This window comes from Sturnus vulgaris, chromosome 16, assembly GCF_052056855.1.
Source record: "Sturnus vulgaris isolate bStuVul1 chromosome 16, bStuVul1.hap1, whole genome shotgun sequence".
Classification (NCBI taxonomy): Eukaryota; Metazoa; Chordata; class Aves; order Passeriformes; family Sturnidae; genus Sturnus; species Sturnus vulgaris.
In genome coordinates, this window is record NC_142258.1 from 1,738,075 (window position 1) to 1,756,439 (window position 18,365).

Consider the following 18,365-nt stretch of genomic DNA (forward strand, 5'->3'; position numbering starts at 1 on the left):
TGAGGGCAGAGGCAGCACATCCAGTTATCCCAAAAACACAGCAACCCTAAAAACACAGCCACCCCAAAAACACAGCCACCCCAAAAACACAGCCACCCTAAAAAAACACAGCCACCCCAAAAACACAGCCACCCCAAAAACACAGCCACCCTAAAAAAACACAGCCACCCCAAAAAACACAGCCACCCCAAAAAACACAGCCACCCTAAAAAAATCCCCAAAATCCATCCAACCATCTCAAAAAAATCCCAAAAAACCAATCCAACCATCCCAAAAAATCATCCCAAAAACCCCATCCAGCCCCCCAAAAAATCCCAATCCCAAAAACCATCCACGTGAAAATGGAATAAAAAAAAAAAATAATTTTAAAATCACTTTTCCCTGCCAGGACTACAAAGAGCAAAACCTGTGGCAATACCTGCTGCTATTATTTTATTAGATATTATTTTTATATAATTTATTATCTATTTTATTATCTATTTCATTATATATTTTATTATATATTTTATTATCTATTTTATTATATATATATTATTATTCTATATTTTATTATATATTTTTATGTTATTATTTCTTGTATGTTATTATTTTAATTAATTCCCCAGTGCCAGCTTTTTTTTCTTTATTATTATTATTATTTTATTATTTTTATTGGCATTGTTTTGGGTTTTTTTTAAATTATTATTTTGTATTTTGTTATTCTTTGTTGTCGTCATTGTTGTTGTTATTTGCGGGGCTCTGGAAAATAACCAGAGAAAATTCCAGGAAAATTCCAGGAAAATTCCAGGAAAATTCCAGGAAAATTCCAGGAAAATTCCAGGAAAATTCCAGGAAAATTCCAGGAAAACTCAATGAAAAGGAACTAAAATGAACTAAAATTGAGTAAAATTCAATAAAATTCAATAAAATGAACTAAAATGAACTAAAATTCAATAAAAATGAACTAAAATGAACTAAAATGAACTGGAAATAAATACAAATAAATACAAATAAATACAATGAAATAAAATGAAATAAAATCAAATACAAATAAATAAAATGAAATCAATCAAATGAAATCAATCAAATGAAATCAATCAAATGAAATCAATCAAATGAAATCAAATTAAATTAAAAGTCACAGGGACAGCTTGGATTTGGAACAGAGGAGCCCAAAAATCCATCCTGAGATGTAGCAAAAAAAAAAAAAAATAAAAAAAAAAAAAACCAAAATCCCCCCCACACTTCCTGGAGAGGGAAAATCAGCATTTACAAAGAACTCTCCAGGAATTTTTTGGGTTTTTTTATTTATTTTTTTTTCCAAAAAAAAAAGGGATTTTGCTTTGAAGCAGATTCTGCCAAAGAACGAATCCCCCAGAGCTCAGCGAGATTTCGATTTTTTTTCCCCAGCAATCGGTGCCAGCGCTGGAGTTTCAGCTCCTTTGGAACAAAAAAAATATTGAAATATTTTGGTTTTTTTTGGGTTTTTTTCCCCCTCTCTATTCCAAGGAATTGCACATTTCCATCCCCTTCATCTCAATCCTGAAAGGGAGGACAGGGAGAGACCCCACTGTGAATAAAGAGGTTCTTGGAGAGAGGGAAAATCCAGCAAGAAAAACAAACAAATTAATAATAAATAAAAATATCGCTGGGAAAATAAAAATAGAATAAAATAAAATAAAATAAAATAAAATAAAATAAAATAAAATAAAAATAAAAGAAAGTAAAAATGAAATAAAATAAAAATAAAATAAAGTTAAAATAAGAATAAAATAAAAATAAAGTAAAAATGAAATAAAATAAAAATAAAATAAAAATAAAATAAAATTAAAATAAGAATAAAATAAAAATAAAGTAAAAATGAAATAAAATAAAAATAAAATAAAAATAAAATAAAATTAAAATAAGAATAAAATAAAAATAAAGTAAAAATGAAATAAAATAAAAATAAAATAAAAATAAAATAAATAAAATAAAATAAAAATAAAATAAAATAAAAATAAAATAAAATAAAATAATAAAAATAAAAATGAAATTAAAAAATAAAATAAAATAAAATAAAAATAAAATAAAAATAAAATAACAATAAAAATAAAATAAAAATAAAAATAAAAATAAAATAAAATAATAAAAATAAAAATGAAATTAAAAAATAAAATAAAATAAAATAAAATAAAAATAAAATAAAAATAAAAAAACAATAAAAATAAAATAAAAATAAAATAACAATAAAAATAAAATAAAAATAAAATAACAATAAAAATAAAATAAAATAAAATAAAAATAAAATAAAAATAAAATAAAAATAAAATAAAATAAAAATAAAAATAAAATAAAAATAAAGTAAAAATCAAATAAAAAAATAAAAATAAAATACAAGAAAAACACAAGAAAAACACAAGAAAAACACAAGAAAAACACAAGAAAAACACAAGAAAAACACAAGAAAAACACAAGAAAAACACAAGAAAAACACAAGAAAAACACAAGAAAAACACAAGAAAAACACAAGAAAAACACAAGAAAAACACAAGAAAAACACAAGAAAAACACAAGAAAAACACAAGAAAAACACAAGAAAAACACAAGAAAAACACAAGAAAAACACAAGAAAAACACAAGAAAAACACAAGAAAAACACAAGAAAAACACAAGAAAAACACAAGAAAAACACAAGAAAAACACAAGAAAAACACAAGAAAAACACAAGAAAAACACAAGAAAAACACAAGAAAAACACAAGAAAAACACAAGAAAAACACAAGAAAAACACAAGAAAAACACAAGAAAAACACAAGAAAAACACAAGAAAAACACAAGAAAATTCCCAATGCTCTGTTCTGCACCTCCAGAAAATCAGCAGCTCTCGGATTCCCGCATGTTCATTAATTATTCCTGCATGTTCATTAATTATTCCTGCATGTTCATTATTCCTGCATATTTATTAATTATTCCTGCATATTCATTATTCCCTTATTTCCCAGATTTCCCTGTATTTCCCCAAATTTCCTTCTATTTCCCCGTATTATTTCTATTTATTTCCTTCTATTTCATTTTATTTCCTTCTATTTCATTTTATTTCCTTCTATTTAATTATTTCCTTCTATTTCATTTTATTTCCTTCTATTTCATTTTATTTCCTTCTCTTTCATTTTATTTCCTTCTCTTTCATTTTATTTCCTTCTATTTAATTATTTCCTTCTATTTAATTATTTCCTTCTATTTCATTTTATTTCCTTCTCTTTCATTTTATTTCCTTCTCTTTAATTATTTCCTTCTATTTAATTTTATTTCCTTCTATTTCATTTTATTTCCTTCTATTTCATTTTATTTCCTTCTCTTTATTTCCTTCTCTTTATTTATTTCCTTCTATTATTTTCTTGTATTTCCTAATATTAGTTCCCAATATTTCCTTCCATTATTTCCTTCCATTTCCCAATATCATTTCCCTAGATTTAATTCTATTTATTCCCTTCTATTATTTCTATATATTCCCTTCTATTTCCTAATATTATTTCCTTCTATTATTTCCCAATATTTCCTAATATTTCCTTCTATTATTTCATTTCCTTATATTTATTTATTTCCTTATATTTATTTCCTTATATTGATTTATTTCCTGGTATTTATTGATTTTATTTCCTGGTATTTATTGATTTTATTTCCTGGTATTTATTTCTTTCATTTCCTGGTATTTATTGATTTATTTCCTGGTATTTATTGATTTTATTTCCTGGTATTTATTGATTTTATTTCCTGGTATTTATTGATTTTATTTCCTGGTATTTATTGATTTTATTTCCTGGTATTTATTTCCTTCTTATTTCCCAATATTCCCCCAATCGTCTATTCTATTAAATATTACATATTAAATATTACATATTAAATATTACATATTAAATATTAAATATTAAATTCTACAACTTTAAAACTAATTCCAAAAAATTAAAAAAAATACAAAATTTTTCATCAAAAAACTGCACTTACCCCCCCCACATCCTTCACACAAACAATAAACAACAAAAAAAAATTCTTTTTTTTTTTACTCTTAATTAATTTTTCTAACTCAAACAAAAAAAACCCTAAATTATTTCTTCACCTATTAAAGAAATAATTTTTTCCCCCATTTTTTTTTCTCCAAAAAAAAAAAAAAAATTTAAAGGCACATGGGCAGAAAGAAATGAAGCAAAAGGGAATCAAAAGCTTAATAAAAAATTAAATTTAATCAAAATAGCTTTAAATTAAAAAAAAAAAAATCAAAATATGCCACAGAAGGAGTAAAAGAAAAATCAAAATGAAAACATGAAAGAAAAAACAAAAGAAAAATCAGAATTTCAACGTGCCAGAGGAAGAGAAAAAAAAATTTAAAAAATCAGAATTTAAACATGCAAGAGAAAGAAAAAACTTTTTAAAAATCAGAATTTAACCATGAAAGAGGAAAAAATTTTAAAAATCAGAATTTGAACGTGCAAGAGAAAAAAATTAAAAAAAAAATCAGAATTTTAACATGCAAGAGAAAGAGGAAAATCAGAATTTAAACGTGCCAGAGGAAGAGAAAATCAAAATAAAATCACAATTGAAATATGTAAGAAAAAGTGAAAAAAATTTTAAAAAATCACATTTTAAACAAGCAAGAGAAAGAGGAAAAATTTTTTAAAAATCAGAATTTAAACGTAAAAGAGAAAGAGAAAAAAAACTTTAAAAAAATCACAATTTAAATATGCCAGAGAGGGGGGGAAAAAAAAAAAAATCAAATTTTTAAAACTTTCAACGGAGGAAGAACAAAAGTGGAATAGGGAACAGTTACATACCCAGAAATCATCAATAAAATCAAAATTATTGCAGCTTTGGGAACCGAGTTTATTCACTTACCAAAGGAATACCTGCAAAACAAAATTAAAAAAAAAAATTAAAATAATTAAAATAATTAAAATAATTAAAATAATTAAAATAATTAAAATAATTAAAATAATTAAAATCGGGCTTGATCAATTCGAGGCAATGACGTCTGAGCTTGGATTTGTTCCTCATTTCTAAATTTTGGAGTTTTTAAATCCTGGCAAAAAGCACAGAAAATCCTCAAAAAATGTAAAATAAATGGGGAAATGCTGCTGGGTGGGAATGGAGAAAAAAAAAAAAAAAAAAAGAAAATCTTGAATTTTTGACGCCTTGGGTTGGGTTTGTTCCTCATCCCAATTTTGGGAATTTCTAAACCCTGTCAAAAAAATTAAAAAATTAAAAAAAAATTGGGAATGTGGGATGATTTTAATTAGAAGGTGGAATGATTTTAATTGGGAATGTGGGATGATTTTAATTGGGATGATTTTAATTGGAATGATTTTAATTGGGAATGTGGGATTTTAATTGGAATGTGGGATGATTTTAATTAGAAGGTGGAATGATTTTAATTGGGAATGTGGGATTTTAATTGGAATGTGGGATGATTTTAATTGGGAATGTGGGATGATTTTAATTGGAATGTGGGATGATTTTAATTGGAATGATTTTAATTGGAATGATTTTAATTAGAATGTGGAATGATTTTAATTGGGAATGTGGGATGATTTTAATTGGAATGTGGGATGATTTTAATTGGGAATGTGGGATGATTTTAATTAGAATGTGGGATGATTTTAATTGGAATGATTTTAATTGGGAATGTGGGATTTTAATTTGGAATGCAGGATTTTAATTGGGAATGTGGGATAATTTTAATTGGGAACGTGGGATGATTTTAATTGGGATGATTTTAATTGGGAATATGGGATTTTAATTGGAAATGTGGGATGATTTTTAATTGGGAATGTGGAATGATTTTAATTGGAATGATTTTAATTGGAATGATTTTAATTGGAATGATTTTAATTGGAATGATTTTAATTGGAATGATTTTAATTGGGAATGTGGGATGATTTTAATTGGAATGATTTTAATTGGAATGATTTTAATTGGGAATGTGGGATTTTAATTTGGAATGCGGGATTTTAATTGGGAATGTGGGATAATTTTAATTGGGAATGTGGAATGATTTTAATTGGGAATATGGGATTTTAATTGGAAATGTGGGATGATTCTAATTGGGAATGTGGGATTTTAATTGGGATGATTTTAATTGGGAATGTGGGATTTTAATTCTCCAGGTCTTCCCTGTGGCAGGGAGGGGTGGAAAAAGGGAATTTTCTCCCCTGGAGCAACCAAAATTCCAGGGAAAGCTGCAGGAGCCACATCAGATAAAAAAATAAAATATTCTCATTTTCTTCTTGTTGTTTTTTTGGGATATTTTGGAAAAATAAAACCAGGTTACAAAAAGGGTTCTGTTTACAAAGCCATGAAAATCTCCAATTTAGGTGGCATTAATGACAATTTATTAATGATATTTATCTAAAGATATTTCTTTTTAAGACACAAACCCGGATTTTTGTGGATTTGGGCACAGCAGGAATTTCTGGAATGGGAAGCTGGTGTCAGTTTAAAAGGGTTAAACCAGGAAAAAAAACCCAAAAAACCAGAAAATTAAGAAATGCACCTGTCCCAGGATAGGATTGGGAAGAAAGATTTCATAAATTTTAAATAAAACTTAATTAAATCTATAAATAAGAGTTTATAAAAATAAGACTTGATCAAATCCTGGTTTAAGCCTTCAGCTGAGTGCAATTAAATTCCCAGAAAGAATTAATTAAAAGAATGAAAATCAATGAACATAAAGGATTCACATTTATAAAACCAAGAAATCGATCCCATGAAAATCCGTGAAAAAAATTTCTTTCAGATTTGTAATTTTTGTGATTTTTTTTAGATATGTAACCGTATCTAAAAAGAAAAATTTGACAGATCTATCTAATAAACCTACAGGCTTTCACTAGATTGCTAATTAATTAAGTTCATCACGGTGCCTTCGAATATTTCTTAGAAACATCAATTGTGTGAATAAAAAAATTTGCTTTTCTGCATTAAAAAAAAAAAAACCTGAATCTCCCTCTGTTTACACTGGGATAAATCCCCTCCTCCCCAAGCCTGGCCAGGAAAAAATTGAGATTTTTTTTTTTTTCCCCCCTTCCTGTCCAGGTGTGCAAAGTGGGATTATTCCAGGTGGAAATTGAGGAAATTTTTTTTTTAAATCCTGGTCTGGATTTTGTCTTTTCCCAGGGATAAATGAGAGAATCTGGGATGGGATTTGGGAAAAGCTCAGAGCTCCCCCAGTGCCACCCTCACCTGTGCCAGGTGTTCCCAACCCAGCCTGGGACACTCCTGGGGTCACCCCAAAATTTCTTTGCCTCCTTTTTCCCTTTCATTCTTTTATTCTTTTATTCTTTAATTCGTTTTTGAACTTTGAGCTGATCCAACTCTGCTCCTTCAGCCTCTCCCGTGCCTGGGGATGCTCAGGAGGAAAAAAAAGGGACCCCCCCCCCCCCCCCCAGAACAGTGCAAAAAAATTCATCCACAGCTCCCCAAAAAATTAAAAAATTACTGAAAACTTGCTGGGAAACCACAATGTGCCAGCCAAATGAAAGCTGTGAACACTTAGGATGGAAAAATAGCATTTTTTCTTTTTTTTTTTTTTTTTCTTTTTTTTTTTTTAATTTTTGGTGTATTTTTTTATTGTTTTTTGGGGTTTTTTTGGTGTTTTTTTGGGGGGGAGGGGGTTTGGTGGGGTTTTTTTTTTTTTTTTTGCCTTTGTTTTTTTGTTGTTGTTGGTTTTTTTTTCTGGGATTTAGGTATTCCCTTCCCCAGCCCAGTTGGGAAACTGATAAAAATCCAATCAAAAATGAGATCCAGGATTAGTGTGGTGCATCATTAATTTCAGAACATCATTAACTGAAAAGTGTGGGGATAAAACTCTGGAATTCAAATATCCAAACTGGAATTGCAAATTAAGGAGGAGGAGGAGGAGGAGCCAAGCAAGGCGTGAAAAATGGGATTTCCCATCCTGTGCTGCAATCACAAAATCAAAATCTGAATTCTTCAAGGAAAAATCCAAATGCAAGGATTCGATTAAAGCCTCGGGATGGATTGAAGGATGTTAAAGCACTCACACATCGAGGTGGAAGTTGAAGTTTTTAAATAAGTTTGAAGTGATTTTAGCACGTAAAAAGTTTCAGATGCCAATGTAAAAATAAGAGTTCTGGTCAAGGTTGAAAAACACAGTCCTAGATATTGGTGTTTCCATAGAAAGAACATTATTATAGACAAAATAAAATTATAATAAAAGTACGTTTTTCAATTAAAAAATAAAGATGTGTGTAGTTTATACATAACCTGGCCTGCTAAAAAGCTGAAATTCCAATAGGTTAAAAAGCAGTGGTTCGAGTTTGTGTTTTTAATTTGTTAAAAAAGTTTCTATATAAAAACAGCCATTAAAAAGAGCTGGTGCTTTTTTTGCCATTTCCTTTTTTGTTTTCGTTCCTGCTCTCTCGCTGCCATCATCATTGCCCAAAAAATAAAAATAAAAAAATAAAAAATAAGCAACATCAGCCCTGCTGGGACCCTCAAAAACAACTTCTGCTTTTATTTAAAACCCTTTACCAAAATTAACAAAAACTTTGGCACCTGTAACTCGCTGCCTTTTAAAACTGATGTCCTTCTGCAATAACCAACTTCATAACAAACTATTAGCTACTCAGCTTTTTAAAAACAAAACAACCCAACAAATATTACCTAAAAAAATAAAAAAATACATCTGATTCTTCCCAAAGCATCACACCGTGCTCCCCTGCTCAGGAGGGAAAATGGGAACGATGCAGCTCAGCCTGCCCGGGGTGAGTGCACAACAAATCCGGCCACTGCCAAAAGGAGAAGCTGAGCTGGCAGCTTGGGAATCCCACTGGGAGCTGCTCCTTAGGCTGGACACTGAGCCTAAGGAAAAGGGAAAAATGGGAACATCCCTGGGCTGGGATGAGCTCGAGCTGTTCTTTAGGCTGGACACTGAGCCTAAGGAAAAAGGGAAAATGGGAACACGAGCTCCAGCAGCAGGGAGCTGCTCTTTAGGATGGACACTGAGCCTAAAGAAAAGGGAAAATGGGAACATCCCTGAGCTGGGATCAGCTCGAGCTGTTCTTTAGGCTGGACACTGAGCCTAAAGAAAAGGAAAAAATGGGAACATCCCTGGGCTGGGATGAGCTTGAGCTGCTCCTTAAGCTGGACACTGAGCCTAAAGAAAAGGGAAAATGGGAACATGAGCTCCAGCAGCAGGGACACCACTGGGAGCTGCTCTTTAGGCTGGATCAGCCTAAGGAAAAGGGAAAATAAGAACATCCCTGGGCTGGGATGGGCTCGAGCTGCTCCTTAAGCTGGACACTGAGCCTAAAGAAAAGGAAAAATAGGAACATCCCTGGGCTGGGATGAGCTCGAGCTGTTCTTTAGGCTGGACACTGAGCCTAAGGAAAAGGGGAAATGGGAACATCCCTGGGCTGGGATGAGCTCGAGCTGTTCCTTAGGCTGGACACTGAGCTTAAAGAAAAGAGAAAATGGGAACATGAGCTCGAGCAGCAGGGACACCACTGGGAGCTGCTCTTTAGGCTGGACACTGAGCCTAAAGAAAAAGGGAAAATGGGAACATCCCTGGGCTGGGATCAGCTCGAGCTGCTCTTTAGGCTGGACACTGAGCCTAAGGAAAAGGAAAAAATGGGAACATTCCCGGGCTGGGATGAGCTCCAGCAGCAGGGACACCACTGGGAGCTGCTCCTTAAGCTGGACACTGAGCCTAAGGAAAACGGGAACATCCCCGGGCTGGGATGAAAGCTGAGGATCAGCATCAGCCACATCCAGCACCCAGAACAAGTGGGAGTCACCTCTTGAGCACTGCCGGGATCCAGCAGAAAAGTTCTGCAGCTGAAATCCCAGGAAAACAGGATGTCGGTAATTGCTCGATTAAAACAGGAATCTTTTAATTGCATTAATGAATCTCTCAGGGCTTGGCCCCCGCTGCCAGTGAGATTCCCCAGTGCCACCTGCACTCACCTCACCCGGGCTGAGTTTCCATCACATTTCCAGCTCTCCGTGGCTCAGCTCCTCCTGCCCATCCGCCCCCAATCCCAGCCCGGCACATCCCAAGGACTGCTCCAACCCCAAGCAAGGAGGGCAAAACCCTCCACGATTCATTTCTGCCCCCAGCCGCCATCCCATTCCCATCTCCCACCCTAAATGTGCTTCCCATTAGCTCCATCAGCTCGCAGTGGTGCCGCAGGGCAGCGCTGTCACATGGAATTAATCCCGGCTTTCATTAACGTGTCATCCCCAGCGCCCAGGGCTGCATCCTTTGAAACCGATCCACTCCCCGTCTCCTGGGCAGGGAGGAAGTGCCAAAAAAGCAAAAAGTTTCCTGGGCAGGAAGGATGACCCCCCGAGATGCTGCAGCTCCGGCTGGATGTTTGCAGAGATCATCTTCTCTTTGCTGGGGACACGGCGAGGGCAGCTCGGAGACAAAGGGATAACAAAGAAATTCCTGAGCTCCCCTGCCGAGCCCAGATAAAGGGATGAGGTAGCGACATATTCCAACTTTTCTCCTTCTCGGTGTTGTTTTTTGTGGGGTGTTTATGGAGAGCTGGGAAAATAAAGCCAGGTTGCCAAAAGGGTTCTGTTAAAAATCTCCAATTTCCGTGGTATTGATGAATGGGATTTATCTAAAGATATTTCTTTTTAATACACAGAACTGGACACCGAATTCAGGCACAACAGGAATTTCTGCTTCCCTTTCCAAGCTGGTGTCAAGTTAGGAATTACAGCCCCTCAGAACAAGCCTGAGTCCCTTCCAGACACGATAAAGCAGGACAGAGACTGATGGGCAGCCCTTGCCAAGGTCACTGTGTCAAGCACAGCTGCCACATCCATCCCTGTGATCCCTGAGAACTCCCCACGTGTCCTGAGAAAACCCAGGACACCCAGCCTGCCATTCCTTTCTCCCTGATTTTTTTTCAAGATCTTCAAGGAAAAAAAAAAAAATTTAAAAAAAAAAGTTTTCCTGAATTATCCACACTGCTTAAAAACCCCTGAATCACTGATTCCTGCTGCAGCTGGGAGCTCCAAAGGGATTTTTTTTTTTTTTTTTCATTTGCCAGTCAGATTTTTCTCCTCCAGGCCACAGGAAAGCCCCGGGATGGGCAGAGGGGATGGAGCTGGGATTGCTCAGCCTGGAGAAGCCTCAAGGTGACCTAACTGTGACCTGCCAGGACCTGAAGGGAGCCTGCAAGAAAGACGGAGAGAGAGGATTTAGGAGGAATGGAGTGACAGGAAAAAGGAGGGATGGCTTCAAAGTGACAGAGGGCAGAGTTAGGGGAGATTGGGATGGAATGAGAGGATTCCTGGAAGTGTCCAAGGCCAGGCTGGACAGGGCTTGGAGCAGCCTGGGATGGTGGAAAGTGTGGAATGGGATCATCCTGAAATTCCCTCCCAACCCCAAACCGTGCCAGGGTGATTCCATTCACACCCTTGTGTCCTCACCATCAAATGGTCACAAACAAAAATGCTTAAAAATGGGAATGTTTCACCAAATCCAGCCCTGGTTCACACCCTGGCTGCTTTCCAACCTGGAATAAAAAATCAAAGATTTGTCTCCAAGCTTTTCTGGGCTGGATCACTCTTCAGATCACACCTTCAGAACCCAAAGGTGCAGGAAAGAAGAGGAAAAAGCACTGGGAGAAGTTCATTTAACGACCACTCACACACCCCTGGAGAGGGAAAATAAATCCTGAGCATCTCCTGAGCCCCTGGAGCTCACCCTGATTAAATCCTGCACGGTTCAAGGGCTTTTCAATGAGAATAAACCCCACAAACCCTCCAGAACACACCAGCCCTTCCTTCCCTGTTGCAGATGAACTCCTGAGGACATTTTTTAATTGCAATTAAAAGTCTCAGAGCCAAACCTTCCTGACCTGCTGCCCACCTGTCCTTCCAAAACGTCCTTTAAAAGGAAATTCCCAATTCTTCTGCTCCAGCAGCTGAGGATGAAAAACCACCAGGAACTCAGGGGCAGAAAAACTGAGGCATCTCCTCCCCTCGGGGCAGTTTTTGGGTTTCAGAGGGCACATTTCATATTCCTTGCAGGATAAATAAAAAAATCTCTTTTGGACCCCCAAAATCCCTGCTGGGTTTCTTTTGAGACCCCCAAAAATCCCTGCTGGGTCTCTTTTGTGACCCCAAAAATCCCCGCTTGATCTTTTTTTACCCCAAAAATCTGCCTGGTTCTCTTGTGACCCTAAAAAACACTGCTGGTCCCTTTTTTCTTGACCCCAAAACACCTGCTAGATCTCTTTTGGGACCCCAAAATCCCCACTTGATATTTTTTTACCCCAAAAACCTGCCTGGTTCTCTTAAGACCCCAAAAACCTGCTGAGTCTTTTTTTCTTGACCCCAAAAATCCCTGCTGGGTCTCCTTTGGGACCCCAAAAATCCCTGCTGGGTCTCTTTTGGGACCCCAAAACCCCTTCACCCCCTTTCCCAAAATGGAAAGAACCCTTGCAGTCACCTGGTGCTAAAACATTTTATTTATTGGCTTGTTTAACTTATCCCTTTTGAGCTCCTGTAACTCAACCAGAATCTTGAAAGAAAATAAAAGCGACAGGATTTAAAAAATCCCACAATTCCAGCTTTTTTTTTTTTTTTTCTTTTTTTTTTTTCTTTTTTTTTTGTTAAATCTCTGCTGCCTGCCAATGGGCAGTGAGTTTTGGGAACACAAGAACCCAGGGAAAGGAAAGGTTTTCAGATGCCAGTGGGAAATTTTGGAAGGGAGGAAACAAGAGGAGAAGGAAAAGGAGATCAGTGGCAGAGTAGCTGAAAAGTTTGTTGCTGTAAGAAAATGTAATAGCTCTCTGGAGACACCTTAGTGGGGGATAAAAGTGAATTTATCCCAGAATTACCCAGTCATTTTAGAAGTGCATTAGTGATTTCTGGTTAAAAAAAACCAAAAAAAACCTGATTTAATTCCTGTTGGAAGCCTCTCCCACAGAGCTTGTCCTGCTCAGCCCCAAAAACCCCAATCCCCCATAAATGACCCCACAAAATGAGGCTTCCTGGGGTCACCTGCGACGAGGATTTTGCTGAAATCAAGGAGCTTTTCCCAAATTCTTGTTTGAATGGGAAAATCCATGTTAGGAATATTCAGGGGGGAGGAAAGCAAAGCCATTTGTGTGGGACTCTGGGTTTGCAGGCTGCAAAATGGATGTTGGACTATGAGGAATTAGCACAAAAAATATATTAAAAAAAAAAAATTTTAAACAGATTCTACTCGACTCAAACTGACTCTTATCACTTTACTCCTATTTTACTACTGAAGGAATAATCAAGGTTAAAAAGGAACATAATGATTCAGGGTCAGATATTAAATATTAAATATTCCTCTGCCCTGACAGATTTTGAGTTTCTTGACAGTCTCCTACTTCAAAAGGAAAAAGTTCAAAGTGGCAGATGGAGAAAAAAAATTAAAAAAAAATCAGAATTTCAAGGCAGACCCACTGAGCTTCTGATGGAAGTGTGACACCCTCACATGGGTGGCCTTGACCCCAAACACATCCAGGTTTATTCTGCACAGACCCACAGCTGCTTTGGGAAAAAAATTGTGCCCAAAATGACAAAAATTTCAAGGTGGAAAACACTGGGAATCTCAACCTCACATTTCCCCAGGCACTAATAAAATAAATCCATTTATTTGCAAGGTGACTTAATTTGTAGAAACACCGAAGTGCATTTTATTGCAGAATCCAGGACAACAAACTGGAGCCTGGTTCTTGGGATTTTTGGCTGCCCAAATATTCCTTTATCCTACAAACAGCTCAGGGGAAGAGGCTTTTAAGGGAGGATTTGAGGGTTTTAAGGTTGGTTTTTTTTTTTTTTTTTGGGAAGGGTTTCCACGGGGGGCGTTTTTTGGGGAGGGTTTAAAAGGGGACGCTTGGGGCGTTTTAACGGGGACGTTTTGGAGCCTTTTAAAGGGGAGGTTTCAGGGGTTTTAAAGGGGAGATTTGGAGCCTTTTAGAGGCGACGTTTGGGACACTTTAGAGGGGAGGTTTTGGAGGTTTTAAAGGGGACATTTAGGGCGTTTTAAAGGGCACGTTTGGGGCGTTTTATAGGGCAGGTTCGGAGCGTTTTAACGGGGAGGTTTTAGGGGTTTTAAAGGGGACGTTTGGAGCGTTTTAAAGGGGACGTTTTGGGGGTTTTAGAGGGGAGGGTTTGGGCGTTTTAAAGGGGAGGTTTTTAGGGGTTTTAAAGGGGACATTTGGGGGCTTTTAGAAGGGCGGTTTCGAGCGTTTTAAAGGGGAGGTTTCAGGGGTTTTAAAGGGGACGTTTTGGGGGTTTTAGAGGGGACATTTGGAGAATTTTAAAGGGCACGTTTGGGGGTTTTAGAGGGCAAGTTCGGAACGTTTTAATGGGGAGGTTTTTAGGGGTTTCAAAGGGGACATTCGGGGCGTTATAAAGGGGAGGATTTAGGGGTTTTAAAAGGCACGTTTGGAGCGTTTTAACCGGGACGTTTTAGGGGTTTTAGAGGGGACATTGGAGCCTTTTAAAGGGGAGGTTTTGGAGCCATTTAAAGGGGACGTTTGGAGTGTTTTAGAGGGGAGGGTTTGGGCGTTTTAAAGGGGACATTCGGGGCGTTTTAAAAGGCACGTTTGGAGCGTTTTAAAGGTGAGGGGACATTTGGGGGCTTTTAGAAGGGAGGTTTCGAGCGTTTTAACGGGGAGGGTTCAGGGGTTTTAAAGGGGACGTTTGGAGCGTTTTTAGAGGGGACATTCAGAACCTTTTAAAAGGGAGGTTTTAGGGGTTTTAAAGGGGACACTCGGGCGTTTCAAAGGGGACGTTTTAGGGGTTTTAAAGGGGACCTTTTTAGGGGTTTTAAAGGGGACACTCGGGGCGTTTAAGAAAGGAAGTTTCAGGGGTTTTAAAGGGGACATTTTGGGGCGTTTTAGAGGGCAGGTTCAGAGCGTTTTAAAGGGGAGGTTTTAGGGGTTTTAGAGGGGACATTTGGAGTGTTTTAAAAAGGAGGTTTTAGGGGTTTTAAAGAGGACATTCGGGGGTTTTAAAGGGGACGTTTTTAGGGGTTTCAAAGGGGACCTTTTTAGGGGTTTCAAAGGGGACCTTTTTAGGGGTTTCAAAGGGCACATTCGGGGCGTTTAAGAAAGGAAGTTTCAGGGGTTTTAAAGGGGACGTTTTGGGGCGTTTTAGAGGGGACTTTTTGGGGTTTCAAAGGGGACGTTTTTAGGGGTTTCAGAGGGGACACTCGGAGCCTCCAAGCCCTCAGCTGGCCCCGGCTGTGCTGCCAGGTGGCAGCAGGGCAGGCAGGGGCCGTGTCCTGTCCCTTCAAAAGCCAAACTTTGCTCTTCTAAAGCTTCCCCTGGCTGAGCCCAAGGCAGCTGGGCAGCACTTGAAAGAGCTGCTCCTTCAGCAGCCCAAAACAAATAGGGACATTTACAATTAAAAATAGACAAGAAGGCGATAAAAGGAATAAATTGTCCCTCACTGGCCCGAAGAAGGGAGCTCTCTATTCCTGCTGCATCTTCCCCTGGAGTTGCTTCCCAGGGAAGCTCAGCACAGGATTTTGGTGCCCAGGCTGGCTTAGAGAATAGGGACAGCAGGGTTTTACAAAAAAAAAAAAAAAAATTAAAAATAAAAATAAAACAAACTCAAAATAATGGTTTTATTTTGAGCCGCAGAAGGGATTTTTTTTTTAGAATTTGGGTCACAGGAGGAATTTCCTCCTCGTTTCAGACATCTCTGCTGAGCTGCCTCATCACTCCAGGCAGGGAATTTGGTCCTTTCTCATTTCAGGAGAGCTCTGATCTCTTGGCAGGGGCTTTGGAGAAGCGACAGAATTCATCAAAACCCCTCAATCTGCCCCAAATTGGGAGCAAGAAAAATCAATTCACATCCAACCCCACCCACACAACTGACAGAGGGGACTTGCAGAGCCAGCCATGGTTTTAAGGCTAAAACTGCAGATTTTGGGTACTCTGAGCTCCTCCCTTTCCCACCACCACAATCCAGAGAATCCTGCTTTGCTTTCCCTGCGTTTCCCACAATTCCATGCCACCCTGCAGGAATAATCTGGGTTTATTTCATGATTTGAAGAATCTGACCCATTCCAGAGGATCTGGTGAAAAAACGAGCCCAGAGCTGAATGAGCTGAGCTTGGATTCTTTTCCCTCATCCCTTCACAAGAACCACCTCATTATTCCCTGGTTGAGACTGAATATTAAGAGGAAAAAGAAGTTGAGGGAACATCTCCAACCCCCCCCTTTTTCTCTCATCCCTCCCCCCTCGCTGTGTTTTTGTTGTGCACCAGGGTAAATTTCACTCCCCCCAAATTTCAAGGAGCAAAGGAAAAGGTGGGAGAAAAAAAATAAAAAAAAAAAAATAAAAATCCTTATCCCAACTATCAAGGATCAATTCCTGTCAGGCAGATCAATGTCCTGGAGCTGGGAAGGGAGCCCAAAACTCATCCCTGAGCTCAGAGCAGGGGTTTGGATGTGGGCTGGTGGAGGAGAGGAAAAGGCTCCTCTCTCTCTCTCTGTCCCCCATCCTTGGCCTTGCCATTAAAAAGGTTCCAAAAGAGCCACTCAGAGTTCACCAGGCACAACTGGAATTGTTTTGGGAAAATTTAAAGAGTTCTGTCAGAAAAGGCAGCACCCCCATGGCAGGAAAAGTGGGAGCACGGCACACACTGCTCCAACACACAGGGAAAAAAAAAAACAAAAAAAACCAACACATTCCAGGTGGGTTTGTTTTTTTAAAAAAATAAAACTCTGGGAGCTCTACAGCCACAGCACCAGCACAGGGAGCACTGCAGAGAGCTGTGGGCACTAATGAAGAGTCTTAATTATCCCACTGCTCCAGGAATTACCAGATCCAGCCCTGGAGTCACTGCAGCTCCAGAGCTCAGCTACAAAACCTTGGCAGCTTCAGGGGGAGCTTGTTGGGAATTTTTTTTTCCCCCTCTTTTCCCCCCTCCAAACAAACACAAAGTCAAGGATGACATCCAGGTTTTGCTCCTGTATCCCTGGAAGCCAGAGCAGGAGGATGCTTGAATTCCTGCCCTTTCACATTAAAAAAAAAAAAAAAAACACCTAAAAACCAGACAAAAATTCTGGAATAATCTGCAAGCAGGCAGTGGAAAACTCATCCACCGAGTTATTTTTCCAACTCTGTGGCTCGGTTCCACAGCTTTAAGTTCATGCTGAGTTGAGAGCTCAGAGAATGGAGCTTTTCTCCTTCACCCACTGACATTCCAGCTGCAGTAGGATGGCCAAGAACGGGGCAGCACAGGCAGATCCTCACAATCCAAATCCACTGAGCCCATCTGTGGGAAAGGAGCCCTGCTGCCAAGGCAGAAAATTCGGGGGGAATATTCCCTGGGCAGGGATTTTCCCTCAGCTGCAGGCTGAGAGGCACCTCAGGAGGTGACCTTAAGGAATTTTGGGGTTTTCAGGGCACATCCTCTTCCAACAAATGTATTTGGGGGTCTCAACAAGAGCAAGGACAACCTCAACCCTTGATTTTTGCAGCAGGGATTTACAGGAAGTCGGGGTTTCTCCTTTTTTATCCCCACAAGCTTCTGTGATTATTTTGAAATAAAGAATTCCAGCTCTCTCCTGGACAGAGCTAAAAACTGAGAAACCACCCTAAAAGCAACGATCGAGGGAATTCCCTTGCAACAGCCAGGAGGGGAAGCACAGCTGGGATAAAGCAGCTTGGAATGTTCTGGAATGAGCTCAGAGGGAAGGGAGCCACGAGGATCCTCAAACCCAATCCTGCACCAGTGAACTGAGAACTCAGGGCAGATCTCCCAGGTGAGACAGAGCTGGGACATGCCCATAAATCATCTGTGCCCATAAATCATCCCTGAGTCCTTATCTCACATTTCCTACAGGGATTATCTGGTGAGCAGCAACCACAAATTGGACTGGAAATCCAAATTTCAACAGGAAAAATCAACGTGTACAAAAGGAAACAAAAGTAGGGGAATTGAGAATCCACCAGACCTGTCCAACACTGACCACCACAGTCAGTGCCATAAATCATCCCTGTGTCCTTATCTCACATTTCCTACAGGGATTATCTGGTGAGCAGCAACCACAAATTGGACTGGAAATCCAAATTACAAATTGGAAAATTACAATTGCAACAGGAAAACCAACGTGTACCACAAACAAAATGAGGGGGAAGTAGAGCAGAAGAATTGAGAACCCACCAGACCTGTCCAACACTGACCAGGGACATGAGCACCACAGTCAGTGCCATAAATCATCCCTGTGTCCTTATCTCACCTACAGGGATTATCTGGTGAGGAGCAATTAGAATTGGACTGGAAATCCAAATTACAAATTGGAAAACTGCAACTACAACAGGAAAACCAACGTGTACCCAAACAGAATGAGGAAAAAGCAGAGCAGAGGAACTGAGAACCC

General features: G+C 38.1%; 1 protein-coding gene and 1 long non-coding RNA gene across 3 annotated transcripts in view; both read right to left on the reverse strand.

The window, feature by feature from the left end:
• Positions 1–18,365, reverse strand: part of LMF1 (lipase maturation factor 1) — a 150,794-nt gene that overhangs the window by 123,670 nt on the left and 8,759 nt on the right. The window lies entirely within an intron of this gene.
• On the reverse strand, positions 9,843–18,359 carry LOC148221865 (uncharacterized). Its single transcript, XR_015807164.1, has 2 exons — positions 15,064–18,359; positions 9,843–15,015 (listed from the first exon to the last, which is right to left on the reverse strand). It is a non-coding gene; the product is annotated as an uncharacterized LOC148221865 (long non-coding RNA).